Here is a 17,809-nt window from a genome sequence, read left to right as displayed (position 1 = left end):
TCTCCTGCAGTTCCTAAAACAGAGATGTCAGCAGAGAGCACTGTGCTCATGATGTCAGCAGAGAGCTCTGTGTTTCAAACGGAAAATAATTTCCACTGTAGTATTCAGCAGCTAATAAGTACTGGAAGTATTAAGATTTTTTAACAGAATTAATTTACAAATCTGTTTAACTTTCTGGCACCAGTTGATTAAAAAAAGCAACGTTTTTCACTGGAGTACCCCTTTAAAGAGACACTGCAGGAAATAATATATACTGTATAATGCTTAGAGCAAGGCATGCCGGCTTGTCTAGAGTATTACTTCAATAACTAAGAATGAAAAAGAGTAAACTATAAAATCTATTCATTTCAAGGTGCCTACATTTATCCTTAACCTCTTCAGGACACAGGGCGTATGGATACGCCCTGCATTCCGAGTCCTTAAGGACCGAGGGCGTATCCATACGCCCGTGGGAATTCCGGCCCCCACCGCTAGCCGGTTGGGGACCGGAGCCGGATGCCTGCTGAAATCGTTCAGCAGGCATCCCGGCATATCGCCCAGGGGGGTCATTATGACCCCCCATGTCGGCGATCGCCGCAGATCGCTGGACAATTCAGTCCAGCGATCTGCGGGGATTCCGGATCAATCGGGTCTCCAGTGACCCGGTGACCCGGAATTACTGGCTGTTCGGGGCCGTCTCTGACGGCCCCGAACAGCCATAGCCTGCAGGGGTGAGGTGGCATTGGTGCCACCTCACGATCGCCCTGATTCGTCGGCCGGATTACCGGCCGACCAATCAGGGCGCCTGCTGCGGGTGTCACTCCCGCACCCGCTCCGCCCCTCTTCCGGAGGACGTGAGCGGGTGCGGGACGTGCACCCCGGGTGCTGGGGACATTGACGTCGGGGATCGGGGCCCCAGGAGCAGCGGCGGCGGCGGGACTGACAACATGCGGCTGGATCGTTGGAGGTGAGTGACAGCCTCCTGCTGTTGCTTAGCAACAGCTCCCAGCATGCTAAAAGGGCATGCTGGGAGCTGTAGTTAAGCAACAGCAGGAGGCACACCACCACAACTCCCAGCATTCCCTTATGGGCATGCTGGGACTTATGGTTTTGCAACAGCTGGAGGCACATTTTTTCTATGGAAAAGTGTACCTTCAGCTGTTGTATAACTACAACTCCCAGCTTGCACAAACAGCTAAAGTGCATGCTGGGAGTTGTAGTGGTGCATATGCTGGTTGCATAACTACAACTACCAGCATGCCTGTTGGCTGTCGGTGACTGCTGAGAGTTGTAGTTTTGCAACAGCTGAAGGCACACTGGTTGTGAAACTTAGAGTTTTTTTTTTTTTTTTAACCTAACTCAGTGTTTCACGACCGGTGTGCCTCCAGCTGTTGCAAACTCCAACTCTCAGCAGTCAATGTACACCATGCACCGTACATGCTGGGAGTTGTAGTTTTGCAACAGCTGGAGGCACACTGGTTGTGAAACACCGAGTTAGGTCACAAACTCAGTGATACATAACCAGTGTGCCTACAGCTGTTGCAAAACTAAAACTCTCAGCATGTACAGTCTGTCAGCGCATGCTGGGAGTTGTAGTTTTGCAACAGCTGGATGTCCCCCCCCCCAATGTGAATGTACAGGGTACACTCACATGGGCGGAGGTTTACAGCAAGTATCTGGCTGCAAGTTTGAGCTGCGGCAAATTTTCTGCCGCAGCTCAAACTGCCAGCGAGAAACTACTGTGAACCCCCCGCCCAGGCGTCTGTACCCTAAAAACACTACACTACACTAACCAAAAATAAAATAAAAAGTAAAAAACACTACATATACACATACCCCTACACAGCCCCCCTCCCCTCCCCAATTAAAATGAAAAATGTCTGGTACTCCACTGTTTCCAAAACGGAGCCTCCAGCTGTTGCAAAACAACAACTACCAGTATTGTCGGACAGCCGTTGACTGTCCAGGCATGCTGGGAGTTTTGCAACAGCTGGAGGCACCCTGTTTGGGAATCACTGGCGTAGAATTCCCCTATGTCCACCCCTATGAAAGTCCCTAATTTAGGCCTCAAATGCGCATGGCGCTCTTACTTTGGAGCCCTGTCGTATTTCAAGGCAACAGTTTAGGGTCACATATGGGGAATCACCGTACTCGGGAGAAATTGTGTTACAAATTTTGGGGGGGTATTTTCTGCTTTTACCCTTTTTAAAAATGTAAAATTTTTGGGAAAACAAGCATTTTAGGTAAAAAAAATACATATATTTTTTTTACATATGCAAAAGTCGTGAAACACCTGTGGGGTATAAAGATTCACTTAACCCCTTGTTACGTACCCCGAGGGGTCTAGTTTCCAAAATGGTATGCCATGTGGGGGTTTTTTTGCTGTCCTGGCACCATAGGGGCTTCCTAACTGCGGCATGCCCCCAGAGCAAAATTTGCTTTAAAAAAGCCAAATGTGACTCCTTCTCTTCCGAGACCTGTAGTGCACCAGCAGAGCACTTTTCACCCCCATATGGGGTGTTTTCTGAATCGGGAGAAATTGGGCTTCAAATTTTTAGGGGTATTTTCTGCTTTTACCCTTTCTAAAAATGTTAAATTTTTGAGAAAACAAGCATTTTAGGTAAAAATTATAATTTTTTTTTTTTACATTTGCAAAAGTCGTGAAACACCTGTGGGGTATAAAGGCTCACTTTACCCCTTGTTACGTTCCCCGAGGGGTCTAGTTTCCAAAATGGTTTGCCATGTGTTTTTTTTTTGCTGTTCTGGCACCATAAGGGCTTCCTAAATGCAACATGCCCCCCAAAAACCATTTCAGAAAAACGTACTCTCCAAAATCCCCTTGTCGCTCCTTCCCTTCTGAGCCCTCTACTGCGCCCGCCGAACACTTTACATAGACATATGAGGTATGTGCTTACTCGTGAGAAATTGGGCTACAAGTAAAAATTTTGTCCTTTTACCCCTTGTAAAAATTCAAAAATTGGGTCTACAAGGACATGTGAGTGTAAAAAATGAAGATTGTGAATTTTCTCCTTCACTTTGCTGCTATTCCTGTGAAACACCTAAAGGGTTAAAACGCTGACTGAATGTCATTTTGAATACTTTGGGGGGTGCAGTTTTTATAATGGGGTCATTTATGGGGTATTTCTAATATGAAGACCCTTCAAATCCACTTCAAACCTGAACTGGTCCCTGAAAAATACTGAGTTTGAAAATTTTGTGAAAAATCGGAAAATTGCTGCTGAACTTTGAAGCCCTCTGGTGTCTTCCAAAAGTAAAAACTCGTCAATTTTATGATGCAGACATAAAGTAGACATATTGTATATGTGAAAAAAAAAAAAATTATTTGGAATATCCATTTTCCTTACAAGCAGAGAGCTTCAAAGTTAGAAAAATGCTAAATTTTCAAATTTTTCATCAAATTTATGGATTTTTCACCAATAAAGGATGCAAGTATCGACAAAAATTTACCACTATGTTAAAGTAGAATATGTCACGAAAAAACAATCTCGGAATCAGATTGATAACTAAAAGCATTCCAGAGTTATTAATGTTTAAAGTGACAGTGGTCAGATGTGCAAAAAACGCTCCGGTCCTTAAGGCCAAAATGGGCTTGGTCCTGAAGAGGTTAAAGAGGTACTCCGCCCCTAGACATCTGATTGCGGGGGGTCCCGATCTCCCTGCTGCACCCGGTGTTCGTAAGAGCATCAGGTGCAGCGCCAGAGGCTTGTGATGTCATCTAACACCCCACTCGTGTTGTCACGACCACACTCCCTCAATGCAAGTCTATGGGAGGGGGCGTGACGGTCGTCACGCCCCCTCCCATAGACTTGTATTGAGGGGGCGTGGCCGTGATGTCATGAGTGGGCATGACCGTGATGTCACAAGCCTCCGCCCCACATTGCCAGTCATCCAGCACGGAGTAAAGTTCACTCCGTGCACCGGATGTCTGGGGTGCTGCAGCCGAGATCGCGGAGGCCCTCAGCAGCAGGAGCATCACGAGCAGACGTCTTATCCCCTATCCAAAGGGAGCAGAGTGCCCCTTTAATTTCCTCCTCCCTCGTTTCACATTTAGAGGGCATGTCCATGTAGCTGAGATATAAAGAGCTATTCGTTGAAACCCTCTCGGCCCCCCAAACTTAAAGGGGTTGTCCATGAATAGAAAACCAGAGTAAAGTTTTTTACAAAAACAGTGCCACTCTTGTCCGCAGGTTGTGTGTAGTATTGCAGCTCAGTTCCGTTGAAGTGAATGGAGACAAGTTGTAATACTAAACATTACCTGTGCACAGGGGCGGCAGCGTTTGTTAAATATAACCGGAACTAAATTATAACCCAGTCTGACCATGGAGAGAGGGAGCTATTTGTTTGTATAAAAAACATATATTTATTGTAATCTTCTTGACATCATGGCAGACAGTACATAAAAGAAGAAATCTTCATATAAAGGTAGGTCCTTGGCATTAGTAAATAATGTAGGAGGGTTATGTAGGAATGTCCATAAATCTTGTCTCACCAGCTGGGATTTCTTCCTAAGTACTTCATCCAGCATGGTGGATCCATCTTGAAATGACCTTTTAAGATGGCCGCCTCTGTTAGCTTCCTCTCGCTGTCATCCTCCTTGTGCTGGAGGGCTGTAGAGGACTTCCTTGGAGACCCTCGTCCGTTCCTCCATTTATTCTTGTCCAACCAGGCTTTCTCTGGAGCAACTTATGCTCAAAAGATGGGTGTGTCCATCATGATTGGAGGTGTGTCCTTTATAAATGTGGGTGTGTCCATCATGATTGGAGGTGTGTCCTTTATAAATGTGGGTGTGCCCATCATGATTGGAGGTGTGTCCTTTATAAATGTGGGCGTGTCCATCATGATTGGAGGTGTGTCCTTTATAAATGTGGGCATGTTTATCCTAATTGATCCTGTGTCTACTATCCATAAATATACAAATATGGTTTACTAAAAGTATATATCTCCTCCTAGTGGGTTGGCTGAATATATATAACTTGTGGGTGTATACATTATGTCATATATTGTTATCTGATTGGATACTACTAGCTCTACAAATATGGTACTTCTCTGAAGTCTCAACGTGACTATTCTCCTGCTACATATATACTGAAATAGTATATAGTGTGTCATGGTGTCTATCTATAGACATGATATCCTTTGACAACTGGTGAGCACGTGACATGTAATTAATAGCCTTATGTGATAGATATTTAAAAATGACATCGTTTTTATCAGTGTTTTAGAAAAAAAAATTACTTTTGGTTTTCTGTTCCTGGAAAACCCTCTAAATAGGTTGACTAATCAATATAGCCTTTGTCCATATAGGTATGTACTGGCTTTCCATTGCCTGAGGGACAGTGAACCTGCTTCTTTCCATCTCTAGTCTGAGGGGATAACAATTCCAAGGGCCCCTTAGCTGTCTGTGCCTCTGGTCAGGCCAGTCCACTGCTGTGGTGTCCCAGCACAAGTGGCTATCCCGTGGTTTTGGACTATCTCGGACAGCCTGGTAGCACGTGGTGTTGGGCCCACTAGCGTCCTACTGTTCTATTAATTATATGAATATTGTAAAATAAGAATAATCTATTTTTCTTAAATTAATTTTGTTATGGTTCCATGTATGTATGTTTGACATGTTACTGTGCCTTTAAAATGTGAGCAGTTAACCCCATGTGACCATGTGAGCCAATGAGACCCCAAAAGTCTCCCTCTGTATAGTGAGGTACAGGTGAGGAGTTAGTCCACAGTTAGTTTCCAACCTAGTGAAACTCCTAAGCATCAGCTAAGCTAAGGCCAGCTGTTTGTGTTATACCAGCTTTACAAGCTCAGTAAAGGCAGTTAACCGTAACCTTACATCGGTGTGTTTATTTGTTTGTTATGTCTGGCCCTGGAGAAGCTGCCTACAACCTTAGGACCATAGATCAGGTAAACAGTGCCCTGGCGCCACGAACTGAACAGGTACGCTTACTTACACCCAGTGGCCGCCACACTGCCAGGAGCCAACTTTTGTGATTTTCCTTGTCCTTTCGGGAATTTATCTCAGAAACTAACTTACTTCACTGCCTCAACATGGGTTAACTCTTCAGTGCTAACAACCACCTGCCATCACTGGTAACTACAGTTCAAGCTATACAAGCCACGTACATCCATTCTATGGAAGTTCTACCACTTTACATCTGCACGTCTACCATCAGGGGCACCCCAACTACCATCAACCATGATATAGTTTACTAGGGTGTTAACTATTGTTATAGTTCTGGTGACCCCCAGGGTGGTACCCTGGGCCATAGGTTTACCCTATCCACTGTGATCAATCCTTACTAGTTATCATTGACTTCAATTACCAGTTGGCCTTAGCAACAACATCTTTGCAGCCCCACCGGGACATTGCACTTGTTCATAGGCCCTGTTATGGCATGCTGTCTTCCAAAATAAAGTTTCCTTGCTTGGGATCTCTCTCTGTATGAATGACTTCCATTCTAGAGGACATAACCTATCCATGTATTATTAGGGCAGACATTCATATAGGATATCATGTAATACTACATTTCCCCTGCAGTGGCCGCTGTTTGCTGGGGGTATAAGGAGTTGAACCTAGCGATCGCAGAGACCGTCTTTAGGACAACCCCTTTAAAAGATAGAACTTCTGTTGCCTGCAGCCATACTGAAGTAAACTGGAGCAATAGAAAACTACATATAAAGCAAGTTGCAACCAAATGTTGGATGCCAGCAATCTTTGCAACGAACTTGGGAGATGTTTCCTATTTTGAATACACAGATTCTTATAATATCCCTTAAAGGTGTCATCCACCATAAGTTGATTTTAGCACTTTCCTACCAGACATGGTAATGTAATTGTATTGTTCATTTTGTTTTTGTATTGTTTTTTATGTTTTATGTGGGAGAGGGTAACTCCACCCACTTTAACCTGGCACCCATTTTTGCTCTATAAATATACTGTATGTGTGATATTTTGTATGCCAATCTGAGGAAGGAGGACTGTACCTCCAAAACGCGTCATTGGTTCTGATTTGAATAAACATAGTGCCTGTTGACACTTTTAAGATATTTCGCCTGGATACACTTCTTTCCTGCTGGAACACTCAGCTGCGCCTGATGTATGTATCTTCTTGCCGTTTCCATTGAGACATGGTAATGGACATGCTTAGAAAGGATCTGTGCTTGTTTTGGAGCTAAATGGCTGTGTCTGAGTCCACCATAACACTGCTGCTTTCTTTTTTGTGAAATAGCTATTTCCTGTTGGAGTTCCCTTCCTCCAACTACAAGTCCCAGTATTCCTTGTTTGTACGTGTGAGGTCACTTTTCTCCCTCCCACACATCAGCCACCCCACCCATTGAAGCACACCTGAGCTTCCCGGCTGTAAACAACAGACCAGTGTTTTCTATCCAAGGTGCCTCCAGCTGTTGCAAAACTACAATACTTTGCAGAATGATTTCCCTCCCACCCAGCGGTCGTTCCACTCATTGAAGCCAACAGGCTCCCTTTGAACACCTGATTAGTGATGTAAACATCGGGGCAAAGACCACATAAGAATTTTGAGACCACCATCAAACACAGGTACAGACACTATATTATGAACTACACTAACTTTACAGCCCCTGTAGCATAGTCAAATTTAAAAAATCCCGGAATACCCCTTTTGGCTAATTTTCCACTTGTTTTTTTTTCTGGCAGTTTTGGGAAAACTGCCACTGCAGTTTTTGAGCCAAAGTCAGAAGTGGATCCATAAGGGAGGAAAAGTATAAGTCTTTCCTTTATATGTCCTATTCCTTTTGAATACACTTCTGGCTTTTGCTCAAGAACTGCAGTGGCAGATATCCAAAAACTGACAGAAAAAAAAACAAGTGGAAACTTAGCCTTAATATGCCGCTCAATGACACCAGTCACTATAGAAAAACAAATTGTATTCACCTTCTTAAAGGGGTACTCCCATGGAAAACTTTTTTTTTTTTTTTTTTTTTTAATCAACTGGTGCCAGAAAGTTAAACAGATTTGTAAATTACTTCTATTAAAAAAAATCTTAATCCTTCCAGTACTTTTTAGAGGCTGTATACTAAAGAGAAATCCAAAAAAGAAATGCATTTCCTCTGATGTCATGACCACAGTGCTCTCTTCTGACCTCTGCTGTCCATTTTAGGAACTGTCCAGAGCAGCATATGTTTGCCATGGGGATTTTCTTCTGCTCTGGACAGTTCCTGAAATGGACAGCAGAGGTCAGCAGAGAGCACTGTGGTCATGGCATCAGAGGAAATACATTTCTTTTTTTGGATTTCTCTTTAGTATGCAGCCCCTAAAAAGTACTGGAAGGATTAAGATTTTTTAATAGAAGTGATTTACAAAACTGTTTAACTTTTTGGCACTAGATGATTAAAAAAAAAAAAAAAAATAAGATTTCCATGGGCGTACCCCTTTAATCAAATAGTAAATAGAATATGGTGACAAAGCCCTCCGGCAATTAAAATATTCCTCTAATTAGCACGGCAACCCCTCGACCCCCCGTTTCCCACTCACAGCATTCTGTTGCCTCAGACGTCAGTCTACATCGCGAGCCCCGATCTAACAACCCCCCTAGACAATTACCTTTCGTCTCGTCCACATAAGAATTAATGGTTGCCTATATGTGAAGCCATATATTTATCCGGGACCCTATATGAAAAATGAGGCATCCGTCCAAATGATATATTGAGCCTGTCCTGCCTTTCGTGGAAGAGACGTGCGCATTTTAGCCACGTCCGTCAACAACACTTAAAAAGCCCTATTGATTTCATTCTATAATTGCATTGTGTTCTATGAATAAATTTGAATAATTGCTATAATATTTAGTTTCGCACAAGAACACGGTGAATAATATGCTGCGCGCAAGAAAAAAAAAAAATTTGCCACTATGCTAATTCTCCAACAAGGAGGAAAAAAAATTCTTTCTTTGTGTTCTCGCTCCAGTTCACCTTTAACGTACACAAAAGCGTAAACTGCTATTGGAAATCTGCATTACAAAGGTCAAAAGTAGGAAAATTGCTACAAAAAAAAAAGCCACTACTTTAGCTACTTTCAAGTTTTTCTATAAAAATTATCATTTTTTTTTTAATAAGAAATTTCCTCTTCGGCTTTAATTATTTTTAATGCCAAATACTGCCACACAGGGCGCATCCGCAGCGTATTTACTGTCAAATACTGTCACACAGGGCGCATCCGCAGCGTATTTCATGCTGCGGATGCGCCGGTGGCAATCACGGAGGGACTGGAGAGCCAGCTCCCGGCTGCCGCCGGGAGCTCGCTCTCCAGTCCCTCTGTGATTGCCGGCGGCACATCCGCAACGTAAAGTACGCTGCGGATGAGCCCAGTGTGACCCTGCCCTTAGAGTACATCGGCAGAGCATGTCATGCAGACACTGGAAAAGTAGAATGTGATGGAAAATGTGAACTCTGAAGCTTGAGAACATAGGGGGAGATTTATTAAAACCTGTACAAAGGAAAAGTTGGCCAGTTGCCCATAGTAACCAATCAGATCGTTTCTTTCATTTTGCAGAGGCCTTGTTAAAAATGAAAGAAGCATTCTGATTGGTTGCTATGGGCAACTGGCCAACTTCTCCTCTGGACATGTTTTGATAAATCTCCCCCTATGTGCTGAGGAGACAAAACACCAGCCGGGAAGAAAAAGAACCAATGCACCTCAGAGCAGGAGAAGTTTGCTACGGGGGATTTTCTCATGCTCTGGACACTTCCTGACATGGACAGAGGTGGCAGCAGAGAGCACTGTGGTCAGTCTGGAAAGAACTACACAACTTCCTGTGGAGCATACAGCAGCTGATCAGTAATGGAAGGATTTGTATTTTTAAATATAAGTAATTTACAAATCTGTATAACTTTCTGGCACTAGTTAATTAAATGGGTACTCCCTTGGAAAATATTTTTATATTTTTTTAATCAACTGGTGCCAGAAAGTTAAACAGATTTGTAAAACCTTAATTCTTCCAGTATTTATCAGCTGCTGTATGCTCCACAGAAAGTTTTTTTCTTTTTGAATTTCCTTTCTGTCTGACCACAATCCAGAGCAGGAGAGGTTTGCTTTGAGGATTTGCTCCTACTCTGGATAGTTCCTAAAATGGACAGAGGCGTCAGCAAAGAGCACTGTGGTTAGACAGAAAGGAAATTAAAAAAGAAAAGAACTTCCTCTGGAACACACAGCAGCTGATAAGTACTGGAAGGATTAAGATTTTTAAATAGAAGTAATTTATATGTTAATTTAATATAATTTTATATAATTTTATATGTTAATTTTATTAATTTATCTGTTTAATTTTCTGGCACCAGTTGGTTTAAAAAAAAAATTTTTTTCCAGGGGAGTACCCCTTTAAAAAAAAAAAAAACTAATGTTTTTTTCCACTGGAGTACCTTTAACCACAGTCTGTTTTGTGCTAGATAAACTAAGGTACAAAGTCTAAAGAATCTCCCTGTCCTCCAGGTCTGTTTATTGGGTAGTTTAAATCTGCAGAGAACCTGCATGTAAACATACCCTTCAATTGTAAACCCTGCAAGAAGGCAAAGATAGGAGCAAAGTCAGGGGCGGTCACCAGGAGAATGGTCAAGATGCACAAATATTCATAATTACACGAATACGAAATCAGAAAACGGTGGTCAAAACCGGGAGGTCGCACTCCATGTTAGATGACACATGAGGTGCAGTCAGAATCCAAAGGCAAGCCAAAGGTCAAGTTGAGGGTCAACCAGTACAACAGAAGGAACACTCATCCATAGGCAGTGGTGTCCGGCCAGATTCCTCACATATACAGTACTGACTACTTTTTATGGGGAGAGAAGCTCTAGTTGGTTTTTTTAGGGATCTAAGCCCCCTAAGACGTCCATAAGGAAATCAATTTCAGGGCCATATGGAAGAATTTGGGGTGATACTGTATGCTGACTTTACATCTTATATTACCTTTCACGTATTCATATTTTATGTCAGGAGGAACATTCGACTGACGAAGAGACTTTTCAGTTCTCGTAAGGAATTGTTACTTTCCATTCTTGTTGAGACGCTGACATTACATCAAGTTTATCATCCAAAATCATGTCAATTGTTTCTTCTTGACTCTTCACCAAACCTAAAAATATATTAGTATATCCTGTTGTATTGTAGCTGTTGGGAATCACAGCAGACAGCTCATATCTGCAGAGAACCTTCCCAAACTTCACCAATTGTGACATATCTGATCTGCACAAGATGTAGATAGCTGACAATAAGAGGTCTTCATGGATATGGGAAGAACAAGGTAGACGAGTGATGATCTCCTCATTATGGAGGATTGAGCACGACACATTCTCCATCCTAAGCTAATTTGACGTAACAGCTTCAGGACCAAACAGAATGAGATGGACAGATGTGATATAAAGATCTGTGTATGGGTATGGGTGCCATCCAACCAGCAGCTCACCATCCTGCGCGGAACCTGATGCCAGGAGGCCAGCACTGCTATTACATCTTCAATGCAATAGGAACAGGGAGAGGTGAGTATGTGGGCATCCAGGAGATTTGTCCTCTATACCAGGAATCCATGAGATTTACTCTTTTTCTGAGAGACTCCGTTAAATGGGCAGTGTCAGATCCAAAATGTTGTTACTGATGAAAATTAAAGACATTTTGTAATATGGTTGTTTACATGTAATAAAGAAAATGGCTCCTAAAAATCCCACCACTAGGGGGTCCCCATACCTACTGAGACACTAACCAGTCCTGTAGTAGCATCAGCTTGCCTGTCCACAGGTCATGGACAAGAGATGTCTGATGGACAAGGCTGCATGAGCAGACCTCTCGCCACCACAAGGAGGGACATGCCCCCTCCCACCACACACCAATCACCTCCCACAACAAGGAGGGACACACACCCTTCTCCAAGGAGGATTTCTAACACTGTGAGTTAATAAATAGAGGGATTTCTATAATAAATATAGGTGATAGATAGTGTTGCTCGCGAATATTCGCAATTCGAATTTTATTCGCGAATATCGCATATTCGCGAATTCGCGAATATTCGCGAATATAGCGCTATATATTCGTAATTACGAATATTCGTTTTTTTTTTTTTTTTTTTTTTCCACAGTACACATCACAGTGATCATCCCTCTCTGCTTCCAGCTTATGTGGTGTAAGAAGGCTCTAATACTACTGTGTGAGACTGGTGCGCGAATGTTCGCATATGCGAAAATGTGCATATAAGACTTTTCGCATATGCGAATTTTCGCTTGCGTTAATTTGTATCTATAAATTTTCGCGCATGCGAATATTCGCACATGTGAATATTCGCATATGCGAAAATAAAACGAGACCATTACGGTTATGCGAATATTCGCGAATATGACGAATATTCGTCCATGTATTCGCGAATATTCGCGAATTCGAATATGGCCTATGCCGCTCAACACTAGTGATAGAGGCATAAATATTAGATGTATACAGTCAGGATTGGGGTGGGGGGGATCTGACAGGTACACTTTAACCCCTTCATGACCCAGCCCATTTTCACCTTCATGACCTGGGCATTTTTTGAAAATCTGACCACTGTCACTTTAAACATTAATAACTTTGGAATGCTTTTACTTATCATTCTGATTCCGAGATTGTTTTTTCGTGACATATTTTACTTTATGTTATCGGTAAAATTTCACTGATATTTGTATCCTTTCTTGGTAAAAAATCAAAAAATTTCATGAAAATTTTTAAAATTTCACATTTTTCTAACTTTGAAAGTCTCTGCTTGAAAGGAAAATGGATATTCCAAATAAATTACATATTGATTCACATATACAATATGTCTACTTTGTGTTTGCATAAAAAAATTGACAAGTTTTTACTTTTGGAAGACACCAGAGGGCTTCAAAGTTCCGCAGCAATTTTCCAATTTTTCTCAAGATTTTCAAAATCGTAATTTTTCAGGGCCCAGTTCAGGTTGGAAGTGGATTTTAAGGATCTTCATATTAGAAATACCCCATAAATGACCCCATTATAAAAACTGCACCCCCCAAAGTATTCAAAATGACATTCAGTAAGTGTTTTAACCCTTTAGGTGTTTCACAGGAATAGCAGCAAAGTGAAGGAGAAAATTCTAAATCTTCATTTTTTACACTCGCATTTTCTTGTAGACCCAATTTTTGAATTTTTACAAGTGGTAAAAGGAGAGAAATCACCCTAAAATTGGTAACCCAATTTCTCTTGAGTAAGGAAATACCTCATATGCGTATGTCAAGTGTTCGGTGGGCGCAGTAGAGGGCTCAGAAGGGAAGGAGCGACAATGGGATTTTGGAGAGTGAGTTTTTCTGAAAGGGTTTTTGGGGGGGATGTCCCATTTAGGAAGCCCCTATGGTGCCAGAACAGTGGACCCCCCCACATGTGACCCCATTTTGGAAACTATACCCCTCATGGAATTTAATAAGGGGTGCAGTGAGCATTTACACCCCACTGGCGTTTGACAGATATTTGAAACAGTGGACTGTGCAAATCAAAAATTTTATTTTTCATTTTCACAGACCACTGTTCCAAAAATCTGTCATACACCAGTGGGGTGTAAATGCTCACTGCACCCCTTATTACATTCCGTGAGGGGTGTAGTTTCCAAAATGGGGTCACATGTGGATATTTATTGTTTTGCGTTTGTCAGAACTGCTGTAACAATCAGCCACCCCTGTGCAAATCGCCTCAAATGTACATGGTGCACTCTCCCTTCTGGGCCTTGTTGTGCGCCCCCAGAGGACTTAACGCCCACATATGGGGTATCTCCGTACTCAGGAGAAATTGCGTTACAAATTTAGAGGGTCTTTTTTCCCTTTTACCTCTTGTGAAAATGAAAAGTATAGGGCAACACCAGCATGTCAGTGTAAAAAATTTATTTTTTTACACTAACATGCTGGTGTAGACCCCAACTTCACCTTTTCATAAGGGGTTAAAGAAGAAAAAGCCCCCCAAAATTTGTAGGGCAATTTCTCCCGAGTATGGCGATACTCCATATGTGTCCCAAAACTGTTGCCCTGAAATACGACAGGGCTCCAAAGTGAGAGAGCGCCATGCGCATTTGAGGCCTGAATTAGGGATTTGCATAGGGGTGGACATAGGGGTATTCTACGCCAATGATTCCCAAACAGGGTGCCTCCAGCTGTTGCAAAACTCCCAGCATGCCTGGACAGTCAATGGCTGTCTGGCAATACTGGGAGTTATTATTTTGCAACAGCTGGAGGCTCCGTTTTGGAAACAGTAGTGTACCAGACGTTTTTCATTTTTTGGGGGGAGGGGGGCTGTGTAGGGGTATGTGTATATGTAGTGTTTTTTACTTTTTATTTTAGGTTAGTGTTAGTGTAGTGTAGTGTTTTTAGGGTACAGTCACATGGGCAGAGGTTCACAGCAAGTTTGCCGCTGGAAGTTTGAGCTGCAGCGCAAAATTTGCGCCATCTCAAACTTGCAGCACTCACTGTAAACCTCCGCCCATGTGAGTGTACCCTGTACATTCACATTGGGGGGAGGGGGCAAACATCCAGCTGTTGCAAACTCCGAGCATGCCCTTTGGCTGTCCGTGCATGCTGGGAGTTGTAGTTTTGCAACAGCTGGAGGAACACTGGTTTGGAAACACTAAGTTAAGTAATAAACTTTCAAGTGTTTTGCAAACAAACTTAGTGTTTCCAAACCAGTGTGCCTCCAGCTGTTGCAAAACTACAACTCCCAGCATGCATGGTCTGTCAGTGCATGCTGGGAGTTATAGTTTTGCAACAATTGCAACAGCTGGAGGCACTGAGGTAGGAAACGGACAATGTTTCCCAACTAGTTTGCCTCCAGTTGTTGCAAAACTACAACTCCCAGCATGCCCAGACTGCCAAGGCATGCTGGAAGTTGTAGTTCGGCAATATCTGAAGGATCAGATGTTGCCGAACTACAGCTTCCAGCATGCTTGGGCAGTCTGGGCATGCTGGGAGTTGTAGTTTTGCAACATCTGGAGGTCCACAGTTTGGAGACCACTGTATAATGGTCTCCAATCTGTGCTCTTCCAGATGTTAGAGAACTACAACTCCCAGCATGCCTGGACAGACTGAGCATGCTGAGATTTGTAGTTTTGCAACATCTGGAAGAGCACAGATTGGAGACCATTATACAGTGGTCTCCAAACTGTGGACCTCCAGATGTTACAAAACTACAACTCCCAGCATGCCCAGAAAGCCAAAGGCTTTCTGGGCATGCTGGGAGTTGCAGTTTTGAAACTCTCAGAGGCAGCAGTGAGATCGCTTTACGGCGATCTTACTGCTGCCAATGAAGATGCCGCACTGCGGCCGGAAACTCACCTCCGGGACGCAGCGCAGCCAGGACCGCATGGAGGACGCCGGGACCGCTCGGGACACCGCTCGGATGGGTAAGTGACGCCGGGGGACGGGTCAGGGACACTTAGCAGAGCGGTGTGTGTCCCGATCCCCGTGATCGGGACTCACACACCGCGCTGCTAAGTATTCTGATAGCGAAACGCTGCTATCAGCTAGTCAGATTTGACCAGCTGATAGCAGCGATCGCTGGGGGGGGTGGGGGACGAAACCCCCCGTGGTCGCATGGTAAGTTGGCTGGCTATCAGTGATAGCCACCATCTTTCCGGGCGCTGCGGGATGCCGCGAGTAGCGGCAGTAATGTCCATGACGTACCTGTATGTCATGGGTCGGGAACACCTTGCCACCCATGACGTACAGGTATGTCATAGGTCGGGAAGGGGTTAAATATGCCTCTTAAAGGAGTATTGTAGTGAAAATTATCTTCATCCTGTTGTGCCCAGGCTACAAATAAAGCAAAACAAACATTAACTCACCTTCCTTCGTTCCCCTGTAGCGCCGCTCCGGTCTTCTACCTTCTTCCATGTGCACGGATCGTCACACTACAGTCAGCCAATCGCAGGGCAGCAGGAAGAAGGCAGGGCCCAGGGTCCTTACATGACACTGCGCTCAGCCTATCACTGGCCGAGGCGGGACATTGCTGCGGCCGGCGATACTCTAACCGCAGTGTGTGCAAAAAAACTTCTCAACAACCTCTAAAGGATAGTGGCCGGAGCACTGGTGCCTGGACACTGCAAAATGTCCCTTTAAATGTTGTATGTGGATACAAGCAAGTTCTGGATGATGGAAAAACAATCCAACGACTTTCATAGACTGCCCTTTGGCTGCGCAATGTCCCTGCTGCACGCTAAAATCCCATAGACCGAAGCGCAGACAATTTAAATTTCACATCAATCCTGATTTATGTACCAGCTGTAATATTTATGTGGTCTGGATAAAATTTGGGAAGAAAGTGCCCCCAGGCTGCCCAAAGAATCACCCTGTCCATTAGAATTACCGATGATTGATTCCTTGTCTGTGGAAGAAACGTCCGATGGATTCAACCCTGTATTAGTTATGACAGATCATTTCACCACCTTTACCTTCCCAGCACATACGGAGAACAGAACTCCTGTCCGTGGATGGAGGAGACACTTGATACAAATGGCGGCTGATTAATTCTGATGACGGAGTCCGCTGTGAAAGTCAGAACATTGCAGAAGGGGAGTCAGTCTACCAGTGAACAGCAACTTTATTTATATCGGGCTGACATAGACCACAAAACCACCTCCTGAAGAAACACATAGAGGGACATTTATCAATCTTTGCTTATGTATTCTTTTTTTTAGTAGTTTTTTCCTTACTTTTGTTTTGCTTATGTGCGACGTATTTATCAACTGGTTTCAGCCTGTTGATAATTTTCTTTCACGTAAGCAATTTTTCCTTTTTTACTTTTGTAGTAGCTTTTTCTGCTCCATGTTTGAGCTGGAGTAAATTTAGTCAATTTTTAACGCTGTTGCGACTTTTTTTTGCGCAGTTGCGACTGTCGCAGTTAATAAATACCTGACTACCCGTAGTCCATTTTAAAATTATTACTACATAGTTAATTTTTGGAAAACTTGCTTTTCTCGCTTTCCAGTCAAAATGTCGCACGAAAAATCGTGTAGTCGCAGTTGCGACAATTTAGCGACAATTATAGTAAAGAAAACCTGACTAAACCCGTTGATAAATGTCCATAATAATGATCACCATAAAAGGCGTGAGGCTATGTTCACACATTGTATAGTGGTCCATTCCATGAGCGGTAAAATGTCCCAAAAATGTCCAGTTTAGGGTACGCTCACATGTGCATATTTTGCTGCAGATTTTCTCACAGAAAGTCAATGATACAATCTGCAAAAGAAAATCTGCAGCAAAATACGAACGTGTGAACGTACCTAAACAGCGCAAAAAATAGTCCAATAGAAAAGTGGATGGTAAATTTATTTAGTTAAATTTTATGGCCGTAATTTTACGGCTGGAAAATGAAGTGTATGGTAATTTGTTTAGCCATGTACACTTAAATTATTATTATTATTATTATTTTTTTTTTTTTTTTGTGAACACTTTTTTGGGCCTTTTTCATCCCCGAAACAGCTGCTTTACATACAGAATATTAGTGCCCGAAGCCTCTAGAGGTAATTCATAAGTTTTTTTGCTGCAAATTTGTGACCGGTCTGCCTAAAAAAATTCTGACGTATGTGCACCAAGGGCAACACAAGCTGTTAATACATCCCTGGAATAGAAAGGTCTTCACAGTAGGTAGGTAGGTAGGTCAATCCATTAGGTAGACAGCTCCCCACAGTATGTATTTTCCTTCATTGGATGTGTGTCAAAAGTATATAGACCTGTGGTGTCCCGGTACCGTATCCTATCCGGTACCTTTTATTGTGGGTCCCCATAGCCAGAGTCCCTAGGACGTAGGGGTCCCAATTGTCTAGTT

The sequence above is a fragment of the Hyla sarda genome, chromosome 13 (genome assembly GCF_029499605.1).
Source record: "Hyla sarda isolate aHylSar1 chromosome 13, aHylSar1.hap1, whole genome shotgun sequence".
Classification (NCBI taxonomy): Eukaryota; Metazoa; Chordata; class Amphibia; order Anura; family Hylidae; genus Hyla; species Hyla sarda.
The sequence above is the reverse complement of the archived record's forward strand: the minus strand, read 5'-3'. Positions refer to the sequence as shown.